We start from the raw sequence: 22,222 nt of genomic DNA on the forward strand, positions 1-22,222 counted from the left end.
GACAAATAGGGTTATATCAAGTTAAAAAGCTTCTGAACATAAAAGAAACAACAAAGTGAAAAGACAACCTAGAGAATGGGAGAAAATATTAGAAACTACCTATTTGAAAAGAGATTAATAAACAGAATATAAAAGGAACTCAGGCAACTCAATAGCAAAACAACCGAATAACCCAATTAAAAAATGGGCAAGGGACATAAACAGACATTTCTCAAATGAAGGCATACAAATAGCCAACAGGTAAATGGAAAAATGCTCAGCATTATTTATCGTCAGGGAAATGCAAATCTAAACCACAATGTGATATCATCTTATCTCAGTTAGAATGGCTATTGTCAAAAAGACTTTTTAAATGACAAATGCTGGCAAGGATGTGAAGAAGAAACAGCAATGCTCTTACACTCTTGGTGGGAATGTAAGTAAAAGAGCTACTATGGAAAACAGTATAGAGGTTTCTCAAAAGACTAAAAATAGAACTACTATGTGATCCAGAAATCCCATTCCTGGGTATGTATCCAAAAGAAAGGAAATCAATATATTATAGATGGTTGCTCTCCCCTGTGTATTGCAGCACTATTCACAATAGTCAAAATATGGAATTGAACTAAGTGTCCATCAATAAATGAATGGATAAAGAACACGCAGTATATATACAAAATTTAATTTTATTCAGCTATAAAAAATAAAATTCTGTCCTTTGCAGCAATATTGATGGAACTGGAGGACATCATGTTACGTGAAATAAGATAAGCTCAGAAAGACAAATATCTCATGCTGTCACTCATATGTGGGAGCTAAAAATAGTAGATATCATGGAGGTGGAGAGTACAATGGTGGCTACCAGAGGCTGCGAGAGGAAGGGGGGATAAAGAGAAGTTGGTTACTGGGTACAAAAGTATACTTAGATGGCATAAATATGTTCTAGTATTCAACACTACAGTGGGAAAATTACAGTTAGTAAAAATTTATTGTATATTTAAAAGCAGCTAGAAGAATTGTAATGTTGCCAACACAAAGAAAAGATAAATGTTTGAGGTGATGCATATCCTAATTACCCTTATTTCATCATTATACACTGTATACACATATAAAAATAGTACATGTAACACCAATATGTACAACTATGATATATCCATTAAAAATAAAGTAAAATACACACACACACACACACACATATACATATAATATATTATGTATTGTTTGAGTATTTTCCCCAAAGAATGTACTTTTACTTAAAAGGGTAAGTAAAGTAAATTTTATACAAGTTCTCTTGAATTTAATAAATCCTTTGCAAATGTGAATCTTCAACCAAAGTTAGTAAAACTTTATACCATACTTGCTTTGTACCAGGAACCATTATAAGTATTTAATATTTACAACAACCCTGTGATGTAGATACTATTTTTTTCCTGTTACACAGATGATTAAATGGAGGCATAGAGAATTAGAATAACTTGCTCAGTCATGCAGTTACTGAACACTAGTTATGTCTTAGGAGCCAAATTTGGGAATTTATGGTTTTATTCCACCCTTCCAAACTATCTCCCTATAACAAACATATCGATTGGAAACATTTCTATTATTATTTAGAAATTTATACAATAATTTCATATAAATGACATCTTTTAATTCTTACTACTACATTACTTTATTCACTCTAAAATAAAAATGTGATTTTGAATGTCTACTATTGCTACTTAATGTGCTGTTGTTCCAGAGTATTAAAATCTACTGGTAATAGCCATACAACCTTGCAGATATTTGAGGTATTTGCAATATTATAAACCATATTCAGAATATTCTGAAGGCAAATAGCATTTTCCCCACTTTATAGATAAGAATAGATAAGAAGCCTGAGTCTCAGAGTGCTTAGAAAACTTTTCTGAAATCATACAGACTATTAAGTGGGATTGCTGAGATTTGAACTGAGTATTTGTGAAACTGGTTTCAGTCTTTGCACTGTATCTCAAAATTATCCAAGTTTCTATCCTTTTAAAAAGATACTCCATTAAAGATTTTCATTGTTCTTCAGTGCTCTCAGAACTTGCTCAAGGAAAAACATAACTGTAATAATCAAATATAAATTCCAGGAATAATCATCTCCTTTATATCATCCTCTCTCTTCCCTCCACCATAAAGATGTGGTCCAGAATGTATTACATACATAGCAATTTAAAAATTATGCTATATTTCCTCACCTTTACTCCAATTTCACTTTAAGGTAATGCTGATGCATTCTGCAGGTGCAGATATCATATTACATGTTTAGTAGTGAGAACCAATCTCTACCTAAAGGTAAATCCTTGAGAAGTTGTTGATAATGTGTTTTTTATTATCATCACTTTTGTGATAAGTATTTGAATCTTGAACATTTTAGAATTTGCTTCCAACTTGGTGTTTTATTTATTCGTTTGTAAAATTACATGCCACTCAGAGCATAAAAAGAATGATTAAATATCAATTTGAGCCAGTTCTAGCCAGTGGTGCATTCTTCCATCACAGTGTGCAATCATGTGCAACTATGACTCTTGGGTAAGAGCTACCAGAGAACATTTGATGATTGAATTTGTGCTTATCAGACTGAAGTTTGAAAAATTTAGTGCCAGTAGATTGATTTTTTTTCCCAAAAAGCACATGTAGATATATTAGAGGCCAAGTTGGAACCAAACACATTGAAAAATAGCTTTAGAGGCAAAACTCACTATTTACAGGTCATAAAACATCTGGTTCTTTAAAATCTTAAGCAAATGTCTTGATATATATGAAATTTGTACAAGTGAAATATGTGCATTTATATATGTGCTAATTTTCTTCTCAACATACTGTGCTGTTTCACTTTATTAAAAGAAGAATAAAGAGAAAGAAAGAGAGAGAAAAAGAGAGAAAGAGAAAGAGAGGGAGGGACAAAGGAAGGAAGGAAGGAAGGAGGGAAGGAAGGACGGAAAACAAAAAGAGAGATAGAAAGAGAAGTCACAGCTAGATGTCCAAAAAATAAAGTCAGGGAAAATATTTATAATTTGGATTTTCACAGATAAAGAAGAACTGAATTCCTGATTACTTTCTTTCTTTCCTTTTTTTCTTTTTTTTTTTTTTGAGACAGAGTCTCACTTCGTCGCCCAGGCTGGAGTGCAGTGGTGCGATCTTGGCTCACTGCCAGCTCTGCCTCCCGAGTTCACGCCATTCTCTTGCCTTAGCCTCCCTAGTAGCTGGGACTACAGGCGCCCGCCACCATGCCTGGCTAATTTTTTTTGTATTTTTAGTAAGAGATGGGGTTTCACCATGTTAGCCAGGATGGTCTCAATCTCCTGACCTCGTGATCTGCCTACCTCGGCCTCCCAAAGTGCTGGGATTACAGGCGTGAGCCACCACACCGGGCCTCCTAATAAATTTCTAGTGCAACACAATGAAGTTAAAAATATGAATTCAAAAGACAAACTACCCAATTATTAAGCCCTGATCAACTACTTACTAGCTATGTAATTTGGAGAATATTCTCTTTACCATTCTATAAAATGAACCTAGTAAATATTTCTACCTTATATTTTAATAAAGATTAATGAAGATATATGTAAAAGGCACTTTTACACTTCTTGGCGTATAATTAACAGTATATAATTATTTTCTTTGGTAACTGTCTTTTGTCATGTGGCTTGAAGCTACAAATTCTACCCTAAATTTTCATGGCTCACAGTTATTTGGGAAAAAGAAAAATATATGTGATTCTTTAAAATAAACAAGTCAACAATATAAGGTACCACTGCTTTTATTCAACATTGTACAGTAGATACGAGCCAGTAGAGTAAGACAAAAAAAAATTAAAGATGTATAAAGATTGCAAAGAAACAAACTGATTCACAGGTGATACAGATTTAAAGTCAATATTACATATTCAACTCCAAATATAGGTATCAATATATGCAGTTAGAAATTTAAATACATCTTAAAGTATTATTTATAATAAACAAAATTTCAGGTATACAGGAATAAGCCTAACATATTTTCCAGACCTATTGCACATAATTAGAAAAATTTTTGAAAGACGTTTATGGAAACCTAAATATTCACGAATGTGAAGAGGAAATACTAAAAATGTCAATTCTATTCAAATATGGTATAAGATGAAAGCATTTCCAAACAAAAATCCAAAGTATTTTGTGAGACACTTTTCAAGTTTATTGTAATATTCATATATGTAGAAAAGACCTCAAAATAGCTAACACATTCTTGAAGGGGAGGGATTTCATAGGGTACTTTACTAAAAATGAACTTACTTAAACATGTTACTAACTGTTAAAGATGATCAAAAAATGTTTTGCTTTTGATATGGGAAGAACAGGAATATAAATTCACTTTATTGCCCTGAGGATATCTATGTTCAGCTCTCACAGGATTCTTCATCACTTTGGTACATTCAAGTAATGAAAACATGTTAATTGGACTTGGTAAACAGAAATTAGTAGACAGATTAGATGCCTATATATGGACCAAAGTGTGGATTGTTTGAAGTGAAACAGTCTGGGGCATGTGGTAAGAACAGAGTCGCCATGCATTGCACTCTCTCTCATAAGAAAGCTTTTGGTGAGCCTTAGATTTTGGAGATACGTTATGCCAAACTAAGGGATACTCTTTCAACCTAATTATCAAGTAACTAAAAAGTGGGACCCAGAGTAAAAGAGGCCTCTGTAGAAAGTTTAGTTTTCAGTATAAGATGTCTTCTATCTGTGCCATACATTCCAGGAAACTGATGGTGTCAGAGATATCACAATTGTAAAAGATGCTGTGTACATATGTCTCTGGTAATCCCAATAGCAGAGTTCCAGGAAGGTTATAGAGAAACGAAATGCCATCTGTGACAGACCCCTGGTGTGCTACTGGGTATTAGTAGACTGAGTTCCTAAACATGGGACCTGCATTTACCATGTTGAGTAGGGTATTAGTTTATCTACTGCAAAAAGCCACAAGAACAAAGAAGGAATTCGTTGTTCAATGGAAATGGCATGATGAGAATTGGACTTGAGTAGTTCAAGATGGTGTGTGCAAAATTACATTATTAGGTGGCCTGGACTTTTGTGATGTTTATTCATACCGTATTAACATCTCTCCTTCAACTCATAACTATGATTTATTGGAACTTTTCTCCACCTGGCCAGCTTCCTAGATGGCCGTATTCTATGGCTAGCTAAAAACAGATGTCTGCTGAACTTTAGTTAGGAGTGGTCCTAAAGGACACTGTGAAAAGAAACTGCTCCCAGCACAACTGTGAACAATATATTTATTATTAAATTCATAGTGATTAAGAACTACTCTGGAGTATGGCTAATGTTGAACACATTGACTGGGTTTTTCAGGGGCAAAAAAAAAAGATGAAGGAGGGCAAGCAAATTCTGGGAAAGAGACATCTGGAAAGAGGCATCTGGAAAGAGGCATCTATAGGTATTGCAGAGTTCCACTATTTTTACCCATAAAATTGCATCCATCAAACCACAGAGGGAGCACTCAAGAGCCAAGTGGAAAGGGTGATGCACCCTCCTTCTTTGGTCACACCAGTGATTGCATGATGGGCCTATGAAAGTTGTGGCCATGGCAGCAGTGATGGAGGCTTTACATGGGCCCAGTAGTCTCATCTAGACTGTCAAACTACTCCAACTACTCAGTGTCCAACCACCCAGCAGCAGAGACTGATTCTGAGAAGCACCATCATTCACAATGACTATCCTGCTTCTTTAAGGTAAGAAGATTATATCTGACTCCTTCTAGAGATTTTTCCTTTATAGCTAATACAGTTGTGAGTTTGCCCTCCATTGCCACAGTACTTGTATTGGCAGTTTTATTTAAAGGCTTACACATGCCCCATGTATTGCTGTGATATACCATATAAAATTGCCTCAGGTTAAACTTCGTAGTTCAGCAAAGAAGGTTCAACATAGATGAATGATGATAGAATCCAGAAGAATCAGGAACTGGACTTAAAAACATGGTGGTATAGACTGGTAATGTTCAACTAAAACTTAATAGCCTATAGGCAGGGGTGCTGACCTCTAGGATGGAGGTATATGAACTGAATCAATAGCTAATATATGGTCATATATTACCAAAATCTATAGGACATTGAGCCAAAAGCCAAAGGGAAATGTATGATTAGGCCTTTTCTCTATCATTCCTGCTAACCCATGTGCAGATTTTTGCTTCAAAACTGTAGGCTCCATTTGATTAAAAATCTTGGTCCAGTGGCTCAGTAGGCAAATAAAACCAAACCTAAACAATTATTTTATGTGTATAAGTAATTGATAATTGTCCGTGATAAGCATGAAACGTTATTCTTGGGACTATAAAATGAGGCTGGGTATGTGTGTGGAGTTCACTTGGCCTGTTCCCTGGAGTACTTCCCTGACTGATGATAGCTGCAACAGGACAATTTTAGCAACCACATTGCAACAAGAGCAAGTTAACCAAAGTCTCAAACTCTTTGGGGAGAGTGATGTGGGTCATATCACAAAGCAATCAGCCTTGACTAGCCAGAATTCTAACAAAGCACAAATGAAATCTAGAATTAGTGATAAAGGAGAGAGGTGATGAATAGCAGTTATGTCCTCAAGGTGAGTGACTGGAGCATAGAATGTTGCTTGTTTTGCAAACTGTCTTGTATCTTTGTAAACAAATAATGTGCCTTGCCACCCCTGGTGATATATTGGGTTTCACAGAAGGCATGAGTAAATCTGAATGATGCAAAAAGTAAACTGTATTAGATACCTGTTGTGTGTGTGCTGCTTTCTTCAGATTCTTTTCCTTTGTTGTTATTTTAGTCACTGCTATAACAAATAATTTTCAGGGATTCAACTTCTTCCTGATTTAGTCTTGGGAGGGTGTATTTGTCGAGGAATTTATCCATTTCTTCTAGATTTTCTAGTTTATTTGCATAGAGGTGTTTGTAGTATTCTCTGATGGTAGATTGTATTTCTGTGGGATCGGTGGTGATATCCCCTTTTTCATTTTTTATTGCATCTATTTGATTCTTCTCTCTTTTCTTCTTTATTAGTCTTGCTATTGGTCTATCAATTTTGTTGATCTTTTCAAAAAACCAGCTCCTGGATTCATTAATTTTTTGAAGGGTTTTTTGTGTCTCTATTTCCTTCAGTTCTGCTCTGATTTTAGTTATTTCTAGCCTTCTGCTAGCTTTTGAATGTGTTTGTTCTTGCTTTTCTAGTTCTTTTAATTGTGATGTTAGGGTGTTAATTTTGGATCTTTCCTGCTTTCTCTTGTGGGCATTTAGTGCTATAAATTTCCCTCTACACACTGCTTTGAACATGTCCCAGAGATTCTGGTATGTTGTGTCTTTGTTCTCATTGGTTTCAAAGAACATCTTTACTTCTGCCTTCATTTCATTATGTACCCAATAGTCATTCAGGAGCAGGTTGTTCAGTTTCCATGTAGTTGAGCGGTTTTGAGTGAGTTTCTTAGTCCTGAGTTCTAGTTTGATTGCCCTGTGGTCTGAGAGACAGTTTGTCATAATTTCTGTTCTTTTACATTTGCTGAGGAGGGCTTTACTTCCAACTACTTGGTCAATTTTGGAATAGGTGTGGTGTGGTGCTGAAAAAAATGTATATTCTGTTGATTTGGGGTGGAGAGTTCTGTAGATGTCTATTAGGTCAGATGACATGATTGTATATTTAGAAAACCCCATTGTCTCAGCCCCAAATCTCCTTAAGCTGATTAGCAACTTCAGCAAAGTCTCAGGATACAAAATCAATGTACAAAAATCACAAGCATTCTTGTACACCAATCACAGACAAACAGAGAGCCAAATCATGAGTGAACTCCCATTCACAATTGCTTCAAAGAGAATAAAATACCTAGGAATCCAACTTACAAGGGATGTGAAGGACCTCTTCAAGGAGAACTACAAACCACTGCTCAATGAAATAAAAGAGGATACAAACAAATGGAAGAATATTCCATGCTCATGGGTTGAAAGAATCAATATCGTGAAAATGGCCATACTGCCCAAGGTAATTTATAGATTCAATGCCATCCCCATCAAGCTACCAATGACTTTCTTCACAGAATTGGAAAAAACTACTTTAAAGTTCATATGGAACCAAAAAAGAGCCCGCATTGCCAAGTCAATCCTAAGCCAAAAGAACAAAGCTGGAGGCATCACGCTACCTGACTTCAAACTATACTACAAGGCTACAGTAACCAAAACAGCATGGTACTGGTACCACAACAGAGACATAGATCAATGGAACAGAACAGAGCCCTCAGAAATGATGCCGCATAGCTACAACTATCTGATCTTTGACAAACCTGACAAAAACAAGAAATGGGGAAAGGATTCCCTATTTAATAAATGGTGCTGGGAAAACTGGCTAGCCATATGTAGAAAGCTGAAACTGGATCCCTTCCTTACACCTTATACAAAAATTAATTCAAGATGGATTAAAGACTTAAATGTTAGACCTAAAACCATTAAAATCCTACAAGAAAACCTAGGCAATACCATTCAGGACATAGGCGTGGGCAAGGACTTCATGTCTAAAACACCAAAAGCAATGGCAACAAAAGCCAAAATTGACAAATGGGATCTCATTAAACTAAAGAGCTTCTGCACAGCAAAAGAAACTACCATCAGAGTGAACAGGCAACCTACAGAATGGGAGAAAATTTTTGCAACCTACTCATCTGACAAAGGGCTAATATCCAGAATCTACAATGAACTCAAACAAATTTACAAGAAAAAAACAAACAACCCCATCAAAAAGTGGGCAAAACACATGAACAGACACTTCTCAAAAGAAGACATTTATGCAGCCAAAAAACACATGAAGAAATGCTCATCATCACTGGCCATCAGAGAAATGCAAATCAAAACCACAGTGAGATACCATCTCACACCAGTTAGAATGGCCATCATTAAAAAATCAGGAAACAACAGGTGCTGGAGAGGATGTGGAGAAATAGGAACACTTTTACACTGTTGGTGGGACTGTAAACTAGTTCAACCATTGTGGAAGTCAGTGTGGCGATTCCTCAGGGATCTAGAACTAGAAATACCATTTGACCCAGCCATCCCATTACTGGGTATATACCCAAAGGACTATAAATCATGCTGCTATAAAGACACATGCACACGTATGTTTATTGCGGCACTATTCACAATAGCAAAGAGTTGGAACCAACCCAAATGTCCAACAACAATAGACTGGATTAAGAAAATGTGGCACATACACACCATGGAATACTATGCAGCCATAAAAAATGATGAGTTCATATCCTTGGTAGCGACATGGATGAAACTGGAAAACATCATTCTCAGTAAACTATCGCAAGGACAAAAAACCAAACACCGCATGTTCTCACTCATAGGTGGGAATTGAACAATGGGAACTCATGGACACAGGAAGGGAAACATCACACTCCGGGGACTGTTGTGGGGTTGGGGGAGGGGGGAGGGACAGCATTAGGAGATACACCTAATGCTAAATGACGAGTTAATGGGTGCAGGAAATCAACATGGCACATAGATACATATGTAACAAACCTGCACATTGTGCACATGTACCCTAAAACCTAAAGTATAATAATAAAAAAAAACAACTAAAAAACAAACAAACAAACAAAGAAAAACAAATAATTTTAAACAGACTTCTGCCACTTTTGCTCAGGTGCAATCTATGTGCTTTGCTAAATAGAGCTTCAACTATGTCTGGCTTCTTATCTTGGGGCTAACCTTTGAGTTACCCATGGGAACCATTTCGCCATTCCTTCATGTGTAGCTTGTGTGGAATGGTTACTCCTATAGGGCAACCCTTGACCAGTAACTACGGAAGCTGAGGGACAAGTTCTTTCCCCTTTCTTCCCATTGGCAGAGAGTTATTATATATATATATATATACACACACACACATATAAAGGCTTCTCAGAAGTTCCTGGAGATAAAATAGCCATTTAAGTATGGGTGGCAAACTCAGTAACTCTTCATTCTTATTCCCTGAGTTATCTTCTCAAGGAAACTTCTTGAAAAGGAGCCCTGTTCTTACTTTCTACTCTTATAGACAAGGTAACAACCTAATACGATAACATTTTGCCAAGCCACCAGTTGAATGAACATAGAGAAAACTAACAATTTATGTTTTTAGTGTCTTAAGCTTAACATTTATTTGGTGATTCAAATATTATTTATTAATTAAAGATATGTGTATATGTGCCCATATATTTGTATATAGGAATGTGTATATGTATGTGTACTTGCTGTCTCTCTCTCTCTGTCACACACACACACACACACACACACACACATACAAAGCTTTTAGCTACTGGTTTAGAGGAAAAGGTTTAAAAATAAAATCAGAAGAATTTATGCCCCTAGAAACCTGTAAGAAATCTGATCCAATACATAAAATTTTAATTTAGGAATAGGAAATTAAGAGTGATAGACATTTTCTTAACTTTTAAAAATGTGTACTATGTTTATCTTTCTTTAGGCATGTTCACCTGCAGTCTTTAGTCTACTTAATAATCTATTTTAAATATTGTTTGCATGTATTTATGTTGATCTAGTAAACATTTTGTCAGCTTAAAATCATACATATAATTAGTATTGCATTTTTTCTCCTTCATGATACTTTGATTATGTTCATCATACTGAAGCACATTTAAAGTCCAGAAATTAATCTTGGTCACACATTTTTGGTCATAATTTTATTTATAATTTACAAATGAAAAATAAAAACTCTTATAGTGCATAACTGTAAAATGTCAAATTTGGCAGTCTAATAGATCAGAAAATATAAAGGGATCTTACTTGTTCAGTATCATATAAAAAATTATGAATTTTACATATTTTTCCAGACAATATAATTTATTTTCAGTACAAAATAATCTTAACATATCATATCAATTATTATTTTAAAAATTAGTTGATTTTTTAACATTTATTAAAGAAAGTATCTCATAGTTTAAGCTTTTCAGGTTTTCTTCATTTGAAACATCTATTTTTCCATCACCTTCAACCTCATTGTCATCATTTAATTCAGACCATAAATGACTAACTAAAGCATCACGTGTAATTTTCCTTGTTCATTTCTCTTTTTCTACCATGTTTAATATTTCTCATCCTCAAAGTCATATAATATATGCAGCTCATTAAATTTTGTATTTAATACAATTATGTTTTGCATTGCTTTTGGTATTTTGTGTGTATTAATTTTGACTTTTCTACATACAACCACATAATAAACTCTTAAAGGCAAAAGTAATATCTTTCATAATTTAATAGGCACTCTATTTTTAAATCTTGGAACAATACTGAATATATCTTTTGAAAAATAAGCATTTTTATGTTTAACTTAATTACAGTTATAAAAAATAATTTTCTATCTTATACTAGCTTCATATGAGTAGTTTCAAACTTTCTAAAGCCAGAAAACCCTTTGATCAAGTGAAACTTACCTTTAAACAGGATAATTATAAGCATAACTGCTCCAGTTGAAATGGGTTAAGGGTAGCAGAGTCATACAAATGTCTCTTGCTTTCAGTCAGCTAGCCTGAGATGTGTGTTGAGTTTCAAAATGTTTTTTCTATAATATGTAGTCTTATTAAATTCATATAATGGCTTATTAAGTATTTTAGAATTGAAATAACCATATAAAGTATTTCCTATGATTAGTATTTATGATTTACCACTTATAATACATAACAACTGTATTTCAACTATATTTTAAGATATGTTTTGGATAATTAGGGGGATTAGAAACATAAAATCATCAATCCTACCAACATTTATTAAGCACCTTCTACATGCTTTATAGGCTCTGGAATACAGCAGTAAAGAGAACAAAAGGTCCCAGTCTTTATTCTCAGGGATTTTGCATTTTGGAGGAGAAAACAAGCACAACACACATGATATCAGGGGTAGTCAGGGCGACAAAGGAAAAATGAAGTGAGGTAAAACAGGTATAGAGAGATGGAGAAGATTAAGCTGTTACTATTTTTAATAAGATAAGTGAAGATTTTCTGTAAAGATGAATTTGTGTGGAAATTTGAAGATACTGACTTAAAATGTTGCCTGCTTATGTTAGAAGCTGCTTTATTTCTCTGTTTTATGCATTATTGCCTGCTATGCTATAGGTTTAGTGGAGGCAGTTTTATTATAATCATAGCTTAAATACTTTCAAAGTTCCCCTCGATTCCAATCTGATTCCATGTTCAAGTGATAAAATACTCCAGACTCAAGAATACTCACTAAACTTGTTTTAGAAAGATATGTGAAAGCTATAAAGCACCAGGGTTCTTATAGAGGGATTACTATGTAAAGCTACAGGATTGAAATGTAGCATATTTAATTCCTTGTTTGTTCAATGAAATGAAAAATTGTATAATAAAGTGGTCCCATGTGTGATGAGTATACATCAAACTGTTTTCTTTTGTTATGAAATTAGAGTAAGAACTTAGTGTTTATGTGTAGTAGGTCATCCGCTCAAGGGTCCCATGATTTGTCATCATCACATGATGCAGTATAGAAGTTGAACGTTACAGCTTGAAGCCATGCTCAAACATAATGACAGTGGTTTATGTTTATAAATAATCATTCTCTTAGCAATTCAAAGTCCTTCATAGATCTTTCTCATTTGTTCATACAACTTTAATTAAAATTTAAGAGACTGCTAACCTCTCTGTTTTCTCCCAGAGACTAAAAGTAAGGCACAGTCAGGTTAGCCTCATTGCCTCAGGTAAGTCAACCACTTAGTAGCAGAGCTGAGAATAGAACTCAGCCTTCTGACTTTTTCCAAGGAGCAAGTTTCAAAACCTTGCTTCACTGGAAGAAGAGTGTGCTTTTTGTCATTCCCAGAGGCAGAAAGGTAAAAATAAAAGATTGCCTATGTCAAAATCTTGCTACCTTTACAAAGGTTAGCTTTCTCATGGTTCAAAAAATAGGTTTTAATATTTGTTCTTTTTTTAAAACGAATCCAGAAACTATAAGAAAGTCTTGGCAAATCATGGAACTAGACTCTTCTTTTTATTTCTAATATATCAATGTCAATATTTTTAATAGAGTCTATGTGGCATTACCCTAGTCATTATTCATTTAAAAATACCAAAACAAACAAACTTGCTAATCCAATCTGTAAAATGGCCATGAGTTTAATTTTGCAAATGTTATTGAGACCTACTTAGTAAGAGTGGGATATGCATCAAGAGTCATAATGATATTTATAAAATATGTATTGCTGCCTAGTCTACTTAAAAGGAACATCCAGCACAATCAGGGCAATAACTACCTTTATATAAAACATTATTTCTGTTCTATTAGTGCTATAAACAAAGTATTGTGCTACTCCAGTGAAATGAACATTATTCACCAATTGGAACCAGCAAAGATTCCATGAAATGCCAATTGAAACTTGGGTTTTGATGGGCATATATGAGGGATAGTAGGGAACTTAAAGAAAAAAAGCGTGGTGTGCAATCTGCCACAAAAATGGGATGAACCCTAGCAATTGTTGCTGTCAGCAAGATGTCTAGGTGATGACTATTACTTTCTTCTCTTGCTTTGGCCTGCTAACTGGTTCTGCTGCCTTCTTGAGAGCACACACCTTGAACTGCTGCTGGCTGGCTACGATGCTCATCGGTTTGTGGTGGGCTTGCACTTTGAGCACTATTCCCTTGTGCTGCTTTGTGCTGCATATGCTGAGTCTTACCAATTCTCTGTTACAGATTTAACTGATCAAAGTCAGGAGTTTCAATAATTGGTGTGTAGGGATAGTGATATGTGATTTGGGCCCTTCTTAAAGTGGTCCTGTGTTGTCTGTATCTGCCTCTACTTGTCTTTATGTCTCACATTGAATTGTGTGTTCTCATTCCAGCATAAGGAATACCTGACACTAGCCTCAGTGAATGATGTTTATTCTGTGAGCATTAGATGCGTATCTAAACCAGTTATTGGACTCTATTCTGTACAGCATTCAGGAGAAAGAATGATGTACTATGCAACATGTGGGTTCGTCAGGTGCTCACTTATATATGGGAAAAGTGTCACCATGTGGTCAGTGTGAGAGCCACATTCCTAAAAGCAGATGAATCACTAGGACCCTATAAAATGTATTTGCTGTTTCTGCTGCCAAACACAATATGTGGCATTCAAACTTCTTGGGATTTCCTAGAAATACATAAGTTCAAAGAATGACTGAATATAAGGGTGCATATGAAGGTGGAGTGCTCAATAAAAGTAATAACAGTGATGAAAGGAGAAGTTACCATCCATGATAAATAGTGTGCCAGACACTGGAAACTAGTATAAGATCATTGAAAGTCCTGCAAGCTAGACTAAGGGTTTAAGATATTACTAGGAAATGTTGAGCTACTGAAATGTTCTGAGAAGTGAGTTTTAGAAACATTATGTTGTTATGTTGGCATACTATAACTGGGTCTCTAATCAATCAACCAATCCATTTTTAACAGGACTAAAAAAATATCTTGCCAAATTTAAATCATTGTTTTACTCTACCTGGCATGATAGTTACACAGAAATTTTGACAATCTGTCTGAATTAAAATTCAGGCTCTGCTGATCACTATTGTGTGACCTCGGGAAAGTTACTTTATCTCCCTGCTCTCAGGTTTTATCATTTTTAAGATGGGGATAGTTATTACACCTACTTCTAATTGATTTAATATATTTAAGACATTATAATATAATATAAATACATTTATAACTGTGTCTTACATGTAGTAATCACTGGTATAAAGGTAGTCACTTAAAAATATTTAATAAGTAATATCCATTCAACAAATATTTATTGAGTGCATATCTTTTAGATACTGTTTTAAGTTCTCACAATATGGTAGTGAACAAACTGATGAAACAAACAATAGAAACACAAAACTACCTTCACATACTGTTTCAAAATAGTTGTATTTTGGAGCAATTGGGAGGTTTGAGAAAATACAGGAGAATTTTGAGTTAAAGCCTCATCATAGACTTTTGCTGACACATTGAGCTGCTCAGCCCTCAGACTTTTTTCCTCTTGAGAGGAGTGCCCAGTGTGTGGGTCTTTGCAGGAGACCTACTATGAAGTTTGGATGTTTCTGTATATTCATTGTTTCTCCTCTCTGGCAGCTGAAGCACTGTTTCTCTCAGTATGATGCTCTCACCAGGAATAAAAAGCCATACATTTGAAGATTATTGACTCAGCAGGCAGTGCAGTTAAGAGTCCGGTGGTGCCCGCAGTAGTGGTAATTCAATGTTAGCAGGGCTGGTGGCAGCGCTGTGTGCATGACAAGACATTGATTGTTTTATTTGCTGGTTGCAGCTCCCTTTCCTGTCTTTCAGACAGAATCAGTTTCATTTTCTCCAAATGTTAACATACAAACAAGCAAATAAATACATAAAAATTGAGGCTACAGTTTAGCTACCCCAAGGCCAATGGTCCATAGCCTTGTAGCCAAAAATTGTTATCCTGATTTCCCTGAAACACTAGCTTTTACAATAAACAAAACATGAAATGTAAGCTTTTTGTCTTTGTCAGCATAATTCAGTGAAATTAAACCAGTCAGCTACAGACAAATCAGCATAGACAGCTGTACTTTCCCTAAAAGGAATGTGTGTTTATAATAGCCAGTCACAGTGAAGATCCATGTACTTCCTCATTTATGCTTTATAAGCTGCACTAAAACTGCTGAGAGAAGAGCTGCTTCGCATTTCTGGTTTGAAATCTTCCAGTTTGTGGACTGTTCTTTTGCATGTATAATAAACTGTAATATTTTTCTAACTTTGATCTGATTTTAGTTTTGACACAACCAAGGACCTTAACTTGCATAAAGCTTTGATGACAGTCAAATCACTCATTATAAAACAGCTACTAGAGTGAAGTCAGAAGGAGGCTTTAATTCATTCAACCAAAATATATAAGCAGCTTCTCTGAGCCAATCACCATAATTGAGCAAAAACAGATATCATCTCTGCCTTCTTTAATCAAATATCATATATATAAATGTAAAATTACAGCTATAATAACTCTTTAGAAGAAGAGGCACATTATACATGATTACTTAAAGCAGGCAGATTTGACCTGATCAAGTATGTGAGGGCATGCCTTTCTGAGATTTTGACAACTGACTGGAAATCTGATGGTTGTATCATTAGCCAAAAGAAGGCAAGATAATAGTACTCCATTGACAGGGCACTGTCTACAGATCATAGTGATTTACACAGTGAGACTAGAGAAATAAGTGTGCACAGTATTCAGGAGCCAGTGGATTTGGTGCAAGATATTTTGGCCAAAGTAATCAATTTCCTCTAATTCGGGCAAGAGTTGATAGCAGCTCAAGTTATACATTGAAAGTCATGGCAAAAACTGGAATTACTTTTGTACCAACCTAATTCTTTTGGCATTACAAAGAAACAGAAAGATTTGAGATAAATTTAAAAGAAAAACATTTAGAGAATTTGGTTCTGGCTTAGATGTGAAGATAAAGAGGAGGGACATATTCAGATCGCTTGTTTGTTTCTGGCTTACCTAGGGTAGCAAGTCATCTGAATACATCTGAACACAGAAGTATGAACTTGTTTGTTTGTAGCGATGTTAATCACCGAAAGAACAGTCATGGAAAATACCACTTTTTGGTTAACGATCATTATTTTAGTAATGGGCTTGTTGAGTTTCAGGATCTTATAGGTATTCCAACTTTATCAAATAAGTAGTTGTATTTATTAATCTGGTGGTTAAAAAGAGCTCCAGTTTGAAGATACAATTTTATCAATTGTATGGGTCTAATTTAAGAAATAAGTGTGTGTGAGGCAGCCTAGGGAAATAATTTTGCATGAGAAAACAAAAGAGACTAAGGTAACAAGTGTTGGCCAGGATATATAGGAAAGAGAACCCTTGTGTGCTATTGGTGGCAATGTAATTAATACAGCCACTATGGAAAACAGTATGAATATTCTTCACAGAACTAAACATAGGATTTCTATATGATCCAGTAATCTTATTTCTGGATGTATATCCAAAGGAAATGAAACTAGTATGCAGAAGAGACTGTATGTAGTATGCAGAGAGCCTGTACTCTCACTTTCATTGCAGCATTATTTACAATAGCTAAGAAATGAATACAACCTAGGTGTCCATCCTCAGATCAATGGATTTGAAAAACATGTTATACTTATATACAGTGGAATACTGTTCAGCCTTCAGAAAAGAAGGAAATTCTGTCATTTAGGACAAAATGGATAAACCTAGAGTACATTCTGCTATGTGAAATAAGCCGGACACAGGAAGGCAAATACTGCATGATCTCACTTACATGTGCAATCTAAAGCAATTGAACGCACAGAAGTCAAGAGTAGAATGATGGTAACAAGATCCTGGAGGAAAGGGGAAGAAAATGTTAATCAAAGCATACAAAGTTTCAATTAGACAAAGAAGAATAAGACCAGACACAGTGGCTCAGACTTGTAATCCTGGCACTTTGGGAGGCTGAGCTGGGAACCCAGGAGTTTGAGATTAGCCTGGGCAATATAGTGAGACCCCATCTCTGCAAAAACAAAAGTACATTGTTTGGGTTTGGTGGTGCACACCTGTAGTCCTAGCTATGTGGGATGCTGAGGTGGGAAGATTGCTTGAGCTCAGGAGGTCCAGGCTACAGTGAGCCCTGATTGTGCCACTGTACTCCAGCCTGAGCAACAGAGTGATACTGTAAAAAAAAAAAAAATGACAAAGAGGAATAAGCTTCAGTAATCTGTGGTACAAAATGGTGACTGTAATAAATAATAACGCCTTGTGTGTTTCAAAATTGCTAAAAGAGTAGATTTTACATTTATTTCACCACAACAAAAAATAATAAATATGCGAAGTGATGAATTTGTTGATTAGCCTGATTTAATCATTCTACATTGCAAGCATTATATAAAAACATCACACTGCACCCTATGAATATATAAAATTATCATTTATTAATTATAAAGTAAAAATAATTGTTTAAAAAAGAAACTAAAATTCACTTTAAGAATTTCCAACTATTAATGGTAAATAGAGAAGAATGAATGATCCCATGATAAAGACTGGGAGAATGTGATGGGATTATTTTTTTCTCTTTTGTCCCAGATTTATTTATAAAATGAGTGGCCTGAAGATATACTACTGATACTACTCAACTATCATTTAATCACTAAGGAAAAAATTTATGCTGTTTTCCTTTATCTCAGAATTTGATGATTTTACAGGAAATCCTTTTTATGTCTCTGCATGGTTAAGGCTTTATGAGTAAATTTCATTGGAACTTTGGTTAATGGACAAACCCTGGAAATTAAAAGATGACTGAAGAGGTATTGACAACTCTGAAGGGATTTGTGTATCTGGAATTATGAGTTTGTCTCTGAAAAGAGAATAAAACTAGGAACCTTGAAGATGGTCCAGAATATGTAAAGCCAGAGACACTTATCATCCTCTTTTAGACATTTATCTGTTTACATTTAAATGGTAGGAAACCAGGGGTTTTTCTCTTCTCCTTCCAGGGAGAATTTATAGTATGGAGATATCTCCCTCTCTCAGGAGAGGAAAGGGGCAACATATATCAGCTGCCATATTCATATTTTGGGCTGCCTGTCCTGTGATGCAGAGGTGTAAGCACAGAGATGTACATCTGGCTTTCATGGAATCAGGCCAGAAGAAGGAAAGACTAAGGCAAGGGCAACCAAGGCGCTGATCACTGTAAGAAATAATATTTAGAAAAATATGAATAAATTTACATATTAAAACTTACAAATTTCCATAACATTTGTTGTTTTTGGCAGCACAGTTGACCTTTAAACAATGTGAAGCTTAGAAATGCCAACCTCCTGTGGAGCTGAAAAATCTAAGTATTATTTTTTGACTCCCCCAAAACTTCACTACGAATAGCATATGGTTGACATGAAGCCTTATCAATAACACAAAGAGTTGATTAACACATATTTTGTATATGTATTATGTATTATATACAGTATTCTTGCAGTATACAGTATTTTTACAATAAAGAAAAAAGGTTATTAAGAAAATCACAAGGAAGGGTAAATATATTTACTATTCATTAAGTGGAAGTGGATCATCATAAAGGTTTTTATCCTCGTCTTCACATTGAGTAAGCTGAAGAGGAAGAGGAAGAAGAGCAGTTGCTTTGCTCTTTCAGGGGTGGTAGAGACAGAAGAAAATTCACATACAAGTGGAACAGTGTCACTCGAACCCACATTGTTCAAGAGTCAACTGTACTTCAATATATATAGTTAGTCCCAACAGAGATGGAACTGATCTTTAGAATGGCAACATCTAAAATATCTTAAAACTTTCTAACCATCAACCATATATAATCAGCCATATATGATCTTACACTGCTTTGAACCACCATGATACATCCATCATATTTAATGGTGCTTAACTTATTTTTCCTGATAATATACTCCTGGTGCATTCATAGTGGTCCCAATTAAAATCATAAGCTAATTGAATATAAGAGCTATATCATATTTATTTAAACATATTACTAGGACATTGTTTTACCACAATGAATATTTGTATAATCTAATTGAATTGACAAGTTTTTATGTGATTTTAAAACCTACACATGCAGTCCTGAGGTTAAATATATAGGTAACAGGTTACTCATATAGAAAGGCTTACCCCCCCTCCTCTCCACACATCTCCCATATGTCTTTCTTATTTTCATGCATCTGTCCAAACCATTCCTTTGGGAATATCTAGAAGACAATTTCACTTCGTATGTGTATAAACAGGGCTTGAGATTGTTGAATAAATTTACTATTCAGAAAAAATCATTGCTAAAAATAATTATAAATTATTACATTAGTCATATGAATTATTCCATGAATATTTAAGACTTCTGAGGGGTAACTTTATTGTGTCTTTCCCAAAAGATAAGTAATTCAGTTTTATAAGGAAACAGTTTTCTACGGAGTAGAAGAGTAAAGAAGAAAGAATATTAATGGTTTTTATTTCTTTCCTTAACTTCTGAGAATCTTACGTATATGCTTTCCACAACACTTTAGTTGAAGAGATGCAGGTGTAGTAATTGTAAGAAGTGGTTTGGCACTCAGTGTTCTCACTTATAAGCCTGCAGGCTTAGGAGAGTTTAAACAAACCAGGCGTGGAAGGGATCCACCAGCACAGCACAGCTGCTCTAGCAAAACGTGACCAGATTGCTTCTTTAAGCGGGACCCTGATCAATTCCTTCTCACTGGGTGAGACCTCCCACGTGGGGTCCCCAGCTACCTCCTACAGGTGTATTCAGGCTGGCAACAGGTTTGTATCCCCCTGGGATGAAGCTCCCAGGGGAAGGGGTAGGCTGCCATCTCTGCTCTCTCACAGCCGTCACTGGTGATAGTTCTGTGTATTGGAAAATCTGAGGTGACTAGGGTCTGGAATGGACCCCTGGCAAATTGAAGCAGCACTATGGAACAGTGACCAAACTATTAATAGGAAAATAAAAACCCAAATTACATCCAAAGGTCAGCAACCTCAAAGACCAAAAGTATATAAGCCCACAAAGATGAGAAAGGATCAGCAAAAAAATTCTGAAAACTCAAAAGGCAGAGTGTGCTCTTTCCTCCAAATGACCACAACACCTACCAGCAAAGGTTTAGAACTAGGCTTAGGTTGAGATGGCTGAAATGACAGAAGTAAACTTTATAATGTGTATAAAACAAATTTTGCAGAGCTAAATAAGCATGTTGTAACCCAATGCAAGGAAGCTAAAAATCATGATAAAACAATGCAGGAGCTGAAGATAAAATAGCCAGTACAGAGAAAAGCATACCCGACCTTATAGAGCTGAAAAACACACTACAAGAACTTCACAGTGAATCACAAGTATTCGTAGCAGAATAGACCAGGTGGAGAGAGGAGTTTCAGAGCTTGAAGACCAGCTTTCTGCAGTAAGACGGACAAACAAGAACAGTGAAAAAAGAATAAAATATGAACAAAACCTCTGAGAAATATGGGATTATGAAAAAAGACTGAATTTACAGCTGATTGGGGTACCTGAAAAAGATAGGGAGAATGGAACCAATTTGGGAAATGTATTTCAGGATACAATCCAGGAAAACTTTCCCAGCCTAGCTAGAGATGCCAACATTCAAATTCAGGCAATGCAGAAAACCCCCACAGGATACTCCATGAGAAGATCTTCCCCAAGACACATAAACATCAGATTTTCCAAGGCAGAAAAATGTTAAGGGCAGCCAGAGAGAAAGGCTAGGTCACCTACCTAAGGAAACCCATTAGACTAACAGCAGACGTCTCAGGGGAAACCCTGTATAGCAGAATATATTGGGGGCCAATATTCAATATTATTAAAAAAAAACAACTCCAATCCAGAATTTCTTATCTGGTCATACTAAGCTTCATAAGCAAAGGAGAAGTAAAATCCTTTTTAGGCAAGCAAACGTTGAGGAAATTCATGACCACCAGATGTGCCTTACAAGAGCTCTTGAAGGAAAAACTAACTATGAAAAGGAAAAGCTCTTACCAGTCACTACAAAAACACACGAAACTACACAGACCAATGACACTATAAAGCAACCATGTAAACAAGTCTGCAAAATAACCAACTAACATCATGATGACAGGATCAAATCCACACATAGCAATACTAACCGAAAATGTGAATGAGGTAAATGTCCCAACTAAAAGACACAAAGTGGCAAGCTGGACAAAGAATCAACAACCAAGACTCATTGGTATGTTCTCTTCAAGAGACCCATCTAGCTGCAAAGATACACATAGATTCAAAATAGATAGATGAAGGAAAATTTACTGAGAAAACATAAAACAGAGAAAAGCAGGGGTTGCAATCCTAACTTCTGACAAAACAGATATTAAACCAATAAAGATCAAAAAAGACAAAGAAGGGAATTACATAACAGTAAAGGGTTCAATTCAACAAGAATAACTATCCTAAATAAATATATGCACCCAATATAGAAGTACCCAGATTCATAAAGCAAGTTTTTAGAGACCTTAATGGAGACTTCGCTTGCCACGTATTAATAGTGGGAGACTTTAACACCTTACTGACAATGTGAAACAGATCATCAAGAAAGAAATTTAACAAAAATATTCAGGACCTGAACTAAGCCTTGGATCAAATGAAACTGATAAATAGCTACAGAGCTCTCCACCTCAAAACAAAAGACTATATGTTCTTCATATAACCACATGGCACTTACTCTAAAATTG

Source organism: Hylobates moloch, unplaced genomic scaffold (genome assembly GCF_009828535.3).
Source record: "Hylobates moloch isolate HMO894 unplaced genomic scaffold, HMol_V3 SCAFFOLD_5, whole genome shotgun sequence".
Classification (NCBI taxonomy): Eukaryota; Metazoa; Chordata; class Mammalia; order Primates; family Hylobatidae; genus Hylobates; species Hylobates moloch.